The 7511-nt window shown below is 42.1% G+C and overlaps 2 non-coding genes across 2 annotated transcripts; both read right to left on the reverse strand.

Moving 5' to 3' along the window:
- Positions 1 to 40: 40 nt before the first annotated feature.
- On the reverse strand, positions 41 to 154 carry LOC140280724 (U5 spliceosomal RNA). The gene has a single exon (XR_011909654.1). It is a non-coding gene; the product is annotated as a U5 spliceosomal RNA (small nuclear RNA).
- Positions 155 to 3169: 3015 nt separating this feature from the next.
- On the reverse strand, positions 3170 to 3283 carry LOC140280577 (U5 spliceosomal RNA). Its single transcript, XR_011909520.1, has one exon. It is a non-coding gene; the product is annotated as a U5 spliceosomal RNA (small nuclear RNA).
- Between the last annotated feature and the right edge of the window lie 4228 nt (positions 3284 to 7511).

Raw genomic sequence — 7511 nt, forward strand, 5'->3', positions numbered from 1 at the left:
CACACTAACAAGATTTCTTTTGCACAGACGGAAAGGGCTTCACCCGCAAATGTAAAGCCTGCCAAACATAGAAACAACTCATTAGTGCTGCTCTTCACGGAAGTCTTTAGTAAAAGGCGACAGACTTGTACGTTATGAAGAGAAACCAGAGTACGATTATCCATCACTGCGGGAGCAGGGCATCAGGCTAGTTGACATAGCCACCTTCCCCATGGTGAGCTTTTCTTGGTTGAGACGCTTGCTCCCCCCCCCTTGCTCCTCGGCTGACCAAGTAGGAACAATCGGGCCCTATTCGATGGCTGCAACACCTGAAAGAGATATTGATGCGAGACCCGATCAAAAGCTTTTTCAAAGTCTAAATTCAAGATGACAAGATGGGTGTTTCTGTCTCTAGCGTAATCAATGATGTCTTGAATCAGTACGAGGCTGTCAGGGAGTTGTCTCCCTGAGATGGCACAAGCCTGGTCTGGGTGAATTACCTCCTCTAAAACAAAGGACATCCGTGTCGCTAAAACCTTGCTAAAATGTTTACTGTCAAAGTTTAAAAGTGTTATGGGCCTCCAATTATTTAGGTCAGTCTTATCATTTTTTTTATAAAGTAGAGTCACTATTCCCACTCTAAAACTGTCAGGCAGTCGGTCAAGTTTTTCAAAATCTTTAAAAACATCTAAAATGTCTGATGATAAAAGGTCCAAAAAGGTCAGATAGAATTCTGCAGGAAGCCCGTCAAAACCCGGAGCTTGACTTCTCTTAAAACCTGTTAGGCATTTTTTTTAACTCTAAAGCAGTAAAATCCTGTGTCAAGTGTGCATTCTCTTTTACGGTTTTGTCAACGAATTTAAAAATTTCTGCCGATGTTTCCAAGTGCACTGGTTTCTCTTTGTACATGTTACTATAAAAGGTATGTACAGTTTCAAACATCTCTTGTGTGGATTTTGTTAAAAACCCATCTTCTCTTTTTAGATTTTGAATACACTCCTTTTTATTTATAACTTTCTTAAAAAAGTACCGTGTGCATTTTTCACCTTCCTCAATTTCCTGCTCCCTGCTTCTTACAAAAATTCCTTTACTCTTTATTTCTGCTAAAACTGACATTTCCTTTTTGACATCTTTGATTTCTTCATTAAAGTCTATGCCACACTGATTTAGTTTAAAGTAGCGCTGTAAGCGTTTCTGTAGTCCCATCTTACATCTATTCTCTTTCCTTTTTTTACGTTTACCTTGCTGTTTAAAAAAAGTCTGGGTCGTTTCCTTCACCATTTCCCACCATTGTGCATGTGTTTCGTAGAGGTCTTGAAGGGTCTGCCACTCTTTATAACATTCCCTGTACTGACTGACTATGATTTCATCCTCTAACAGGGAGCAGTTGAGTTTCCACAGACCACTTCCTACCGTCACACCAGAAGGGGGTGAAAGGGTGCAGGAGAGCATAAGGTGGTCTGAAAAGAAAACAGGGGTTAATCTAACATCAGTGGGTGGGCAATCTCTAGTAAAGAATCAATGCGAGAGGCTCTGGTGCCATCATGACTAAACCAGGTGAAGCCCTCCTCTCTGGGATGCATGGTTTTAAAACAGTCAGTAAGCTTAAAATCCCTGAAGTATGCCCTGAAGTAAAATCGAAGTCTTATCCACTTTAAAATCTCCCCCTGCTCTTTTTCTATCTTTCCTGCTCAAGATACAGTTAAAATCCCCTCCTACAACTAAAGGTACTTGCCCCAGCATGTAAAGCTGTATATCTTCTAAAAGGTCATACCTGTCATTTTTTTCCATTGAAACCATAAATATTTAAGAGGTTAAAGTCTTGCCCCATAAAATTCAAGTGTGCTAAAAGTGCCCGTCCGTCTCTCACCACTGTGCTACCTTTCACCAGAACATGCGGATTTTTAATTAGAATGGCCACACCATCATTTTTATTTTGATTTGAGCCACTCCATATCGATAAATGGGGCCACATTTCCTCCCATTGTCTATGGTTTTTTAAAAAAGGTAGTCCACATTCTTGTATTAAAAACACATCTTATTTTATGGAGTCTAAGAAGGATAAAATACTCTGGGCTCTTGTCTTTGATTTCACACTTCTCACATTTAGTGTTGAGAAGGTGAGAACCATTAAAAGGATAAAGGAAAGTAGGTATGTCATTTTCGTTTTTCTAAGTTATCAAAACAAATTACACACTCAGGTTATTTCTTGGGAAACTAGCTCTTCCTTCATTTCTTTAGGTGAAAAGTGAGTAGGGTGATCTATATTTCCTTTTCGGACTCTCGGTGTTGGCCTCTGACACAATGTTGCATTTAACTTTGAGTCCCTGGGGGTTGATTGCAGAGCTAAAGTTAAAAAGGAGACCTCATTTGGTGAGTCGGAGGGGAAGACTCTAGGTTCTTCCACTGAAGAACTGTCTGAAAGGGACCTAACCCTTCCCCTCTTCTCTGATACCACTGGGGAATCAGAGGACAACTCAGATGCCGTCCTCTTCGGCTGTTGACCTTCGGGGAGGTGAGTATCTTCACTAGACTCACCTGTATGCTCTTCCTCCTCATTTAGCGTAGCTCCACCCTCTGCCTGTTAATTCTCACAGACTTCAGCACTGAGTGGTGAGGCCTCTACAGGCCCCTCCCCTTTTTGCTCCTCACTTCCAATCCAAGCTTTTGGCAGGAAGTTTGAATTTATTGGGTCAACCTCTTCACTTTGTTCACCAACTGCCACCTCTGGTCCTTCTCTTTGTTGGCTTGACTGTGGCTTTACCATCTTTAATTTGTTGGCAAAAGATTTAGGGCAATCTCTGAAGAGGTGATTTAATTCTCCACAGAGATTACATTTCCTGCCATTTGGACACTCTCCAAAAGTGTGCCCAATTTCTCTGCACTTCCCACATATCACCTTGGTACAAGCCTCAACCAGGTGCCCATGCTCACCGCACTTGCGGCAGAGCATGGGCTGCCCCTGGTAGTGGATGTTTTCGAGGTGGCCAGAGTGTCACTTTGCACCTCCGCCCACCCGCTGCACTGAGCACTCTTCAGCCCTTTTAAATGGTATAACTTTGCACTCCCCCACACTCCAGCAAGCACCATTCAAGCAACATCGGCACAGTCGCAACAAGTAAGGCGACTCTATTCAGAGAAGTCACTCTGCACACTAACAAGATTTCTTTTGCACAGACAGAAAGGGCTTCACCCGCAGAGGTAAAGCCTGCCAAAAATAGACACAACTCATTAGTGCTGCTCTCCACGGAAGTCTTTAGTAAAAGGCGAAAGACTTGTACGTTATGAAGAGAAACCAGAGTACGATTATCCGTCACTGCGGGAGCAGGGCATCAGGCTAGTTGGCATAGCCACCTTCCCCATGGTGAGCTTTGCTTGGTTGAGATGCTTGCCCCCCCCCCCTTGCTCCTCGGCTGACCAAGTAGGAACAATCGGACCCTATTCGATGGCTGCCTTGTCTTTTAGTCTGTACAAAAGACAAGGCAGCAACAAAAACACCACGGGAACACCGTATTGAGGCTTTGTTCTGACCGCTCATTCGGTGTCGCGTTTCTTTCAAGCAATTCTCCTGGTTAGCCCCTTGGGATTTTATCTATAAAATTAATTCCTTCACTCAAACTATGTTAAAACTGCTTTGTCCTTCATATTTACCATGTCTAGAAAGATTTAAACAAAAAAAAACAAAGTTGTACTTTGCAGTAAAAGAAAGAGCAAATCTAAAGTTTCAGGAATCCGAGAATAAGCTTACTTTCATGAGTTCTTCACGATTTCGCATTTTGCTATAAAATGAATTCCTTCACTCAAACTAAATTAAAACTGCTAAACCGCTAATCTGTTACATATAAGGCAGATGTCAAATTCACCGAAATAGGAAGGGTATTCGGCCAATCGAGCTGTAGCAGCTTCGGTAAAAGAGTATAAGTTGAAGAGTTTGTGAATAAAGGTGTGCGCACACATAGTGAGCTGTAGGAAAATAGGCAGGGAGCAATGCCGGCTGGGGTATATGTTCTTGTATGTTGTCTGACTGTTTGATTTGAATGTGTTGTGTAAGTGTCCTGTTGAATGTTACATGTTTGGGCTTTGACACGCTTCACTGTGGTTGTTAACTGTGTGGTGTGTCCTGAAATGTTATATGTTTGGGCTGTGTGACATGCTTAATGCTTGTCAGTAGCTACCCACTTATTCATATATAGCAACTGACAACATAAGAAGTCCGGACATACTTTGATAGTAGTTGTAGAAGTATCCTTATTGATAATAGATAAACTAATTCATAGTGATAGAACAGTAGATGAACAGGTGCCTGTACATGTCTCATGAAAATAAAATGGGTGTATGATTGCTGACGGCAGAGCAATACTGTCAAACTTAAGAGTTCTTGTGGCAAACATGATTCAGTGTCTTGACGTGTATACGCTGTTTCGCTGACTTGATTGTCATAAGAAACAAAGTGTGTTTGATAAGATCCGACCATTTTATTACGGGAGGATCAGTATGTATGTATTCTGATGTGACTGATAAACCCATTTGTATCTTAAGCATAATCTAATACGAGAGACAACGCCCTGGTACACCATCAAAAAAAAAAAAAGAGAGAGCGGTTTTGTGTCCCCACAGTCCATAATGTAGAAAAGAGAGAAAAAAGCCTTTCGGATTTGTTGTGTGTGCTCACAGTGCAGAGTGTAGAGAAAAGAGAGAAAAGAAAGCCGTTTTGGTGTCACGGGTGTTGTGACTTACACACACACATTTCTGAATTGAGAAAGGAAATTATTTTAGAGGAAGCACTAGAGTTTAGATCCCACATTTGTTGATAGGCATTCATTTATTTCTTCACTTCTGATGAAGTTTCAACAATAAACAACAAACTCTGTATTATGAGAAAGAACCAGACTCATTCTTCAGGAATCCGAAAATAAGCTCTATTTTACGAGTTATGCACGAATTTGGATTCTCCCATAAAACAAATTTCTTAACTCAAACCAAGTTAAGACTGCTTTGTCCTTCATATTTATTCATGTCTAATCAAGTTTCAACGATAAACAACGTTGTACTTTGTAGAATGAGAAAGAACTTCTTCAGCAATAAACATCTCTCGACATATGACGAAGTACAGATTTTGCTATAAAATTAATTCCTTCTATGAGCCTGACTTAAAACTGTTTGTCCTCCTTATTTATCCACTTCAAATCAAGTTTCAACAATGAAAAAATGTTGTAGTTTGAGAAAGAACAGCAATCAGTATAAAAAGAGGGTAAGAAAAGGTGCAAATGCCCACCATACATCACTTAAAGGTGGAGCGGAAGTATTAGGCTGCAAGTAGGTGTGAATGTCCGACCATAATTTGTAAAAAGCCGGTAAGAAAAGGTTCGAATGCCCGACTATATATTAACAAAAGCGGGAGGAGAGGTCTTTGGATGAGAGTGGGTGAGAATTTCCAACCATAATCTATAAAATGCGGTGAAAAAAAAGGTGTGAATGCCCCATAGAACACTAAAAGGTTCTGTGGGGAGATCAGAGGTGTTTGGCTGCAAGAAGGCCACAGTTTGCCAAAAGCGGGTAAGGTGCGAATGACCGACTAAATATCAACAAATGTGGGGGCGGAGGTCTTCGGATGCAAGTGGGTGTGAATATCCCACCATACAAGTATGGTGGAGAGGAAGCTGTGAATAGCCGACCATAGTTTGCAAAAAGCGGGTGAGAAAAGGTGCGAATGTCCAACCATACATGATCAAAACAGGGAGCGGAGGTGTTTGGCTGCGACAAGGTGTGAATGTCCACCCATAATTAATGAAAAGTGGGCAACAAGTAGGTTTGAATGCCTAACCATACATCTTCAAATGCAGGAGTGGATGTGTTCGGCTACAAGAAGGTTTGAATGTCGGAGCACAGTTTGTAAAAAGCGGGTAAGAAAAGGTTCGAATGCCCGAACATACACCATCAAAAGAGGGAGCGGAGGTGTTCGGCTGTAAGAAGGTGTGAATGTCCGACCATAGTTGGTAAAAAGCGGGTAAGAAAAGGTTAAAATACCCGACTGTACACAATCAAAAGAGGGAGCGGAGTTGTTCAGCTAAGAGAAGGTGTGAAAGTCCGACCATGGTTTGTAAAAAGTGGGTAGGAAAAGGTTTGTATGCCCGAATATACACCATCAAAAGCGGACGCGGAGGTGTTCGGCTGCAAGAATGTGTGAACGTCCGACCAAAGTTTGTAAAAAGCAGTTAAGAAAAGGTTAGAATATCTAACCAAACATAATCAAAAGCGGGAGCAGAGCTGTTCGACTGCAAGTAGGTGTGAATGTCAGATCATAATTTGCAAAAAGCTGATGAGAAAGGGTGAGAATGCCCGACTATACACCATCAAATGCGGGAGCGGAGTTGTTCGGCTGTGAGTAGGTGTGAATGTCCGACCATAATTGCTGAAAAATGTGTTAGAAAAGGTAAGAATGCCGGTCCATACATCATCAAATGCGGGAGAGGTGGTGTTCGGCTGCAAGTAAGTGTGAATGTCCAGCCATAATTACTCACAAACGGGTAAGAAAAGGTAGTATTGCCAGACCATACATGATCAAAACAGGGAGCGGAGGTGGTTCAGCTGCAAGGTGTGAATTTCTGACTAAAGTTTGTAAAAAGCGGGTAAGACAAGGTGCGAATGCCCGACAATGTATTATCAATAGAGGGAGCGGAGGTTTTCGGCTGCAAGGTCTTAATGTCCAACCATAATTTGTAAAAACCGGGGAAGAAAAGGCTCGAAAGCCCGACTATACACCATCAAAAGCGGGAGCGGAGGTGTTCAGCTGCAAGAAGGTCTGAATGTCCACCAATAATTACTGAAAAATGGTTAAGAAAAGGTGCGAATGCCCAACCATACATCATCAAAAGCAGGAGTGGATGTGTTCGGTTACAAGAAGGTTTGAATGTCCGACCATAGTTTGTAAAAGGGGGATAAGAAAAGGTTCGAATGCCCGAACATACACCATCAAAAGAGGGAGCGGAGGTGTTCCGCTGTAAGAAGGTGTGAACGTCCTACCATAGTTGGTAAAAAGCGGGTAAGAAAAGGTTAAGATACCCGACTGTACACAATCAATAGCGGGAGCGGAGTTGTTCAGCTAAGAGAAGGTGTGAAAGTCCGACCGTGGTTTGTAAAAAGCGGGTAAGAAAAGGTGCGAATACCCGACAATGTATGATCAACAGAGGGAGCGGAGGTGTTCGGCTGCAAGAAGGTGTGAACGTCCGACCAAAGTTTGTAAAAAGCAGTTAAGAAAAGGTTTGAATATCCAACCAAACATAATCAAAAGCGGGAGCAGAGCTGTTCGACTGCAAGTAGGTGTGAATGTCAGATCATAATTTGTAAAAAGCTGATGAGAAAGGGTGAGAATGCCCGACTATACACCATCAAATGTGGGGGTGGAGTTTTTCAGCTGTGAGTAGGTGTCAATCTCCGACCATAATTGCTGAAAAATGTGTTAGAAAAGGTAAGAATGCCGGTCCATACATCATCAAAAGCGGGAGAGGTGGTGTTCGGCTGCAAGTAGGTGT

Source organism: Leuresthes tenuis, unplaced genomic scaffold (genome assembly GCF_036924035.1).
Source record: "Leuresthes tenuis unplaced genomic scaffold, fLeuTen1.0.hap1 SCAF_21, whole genome shotgun sequence".
Lineage (NCBI taxonomy): Eukaryota > Metazoa > Chordata > Actinopteri > Atheriniformes > Atherinopsidae > Leuresthes > Leuresthes tenuis.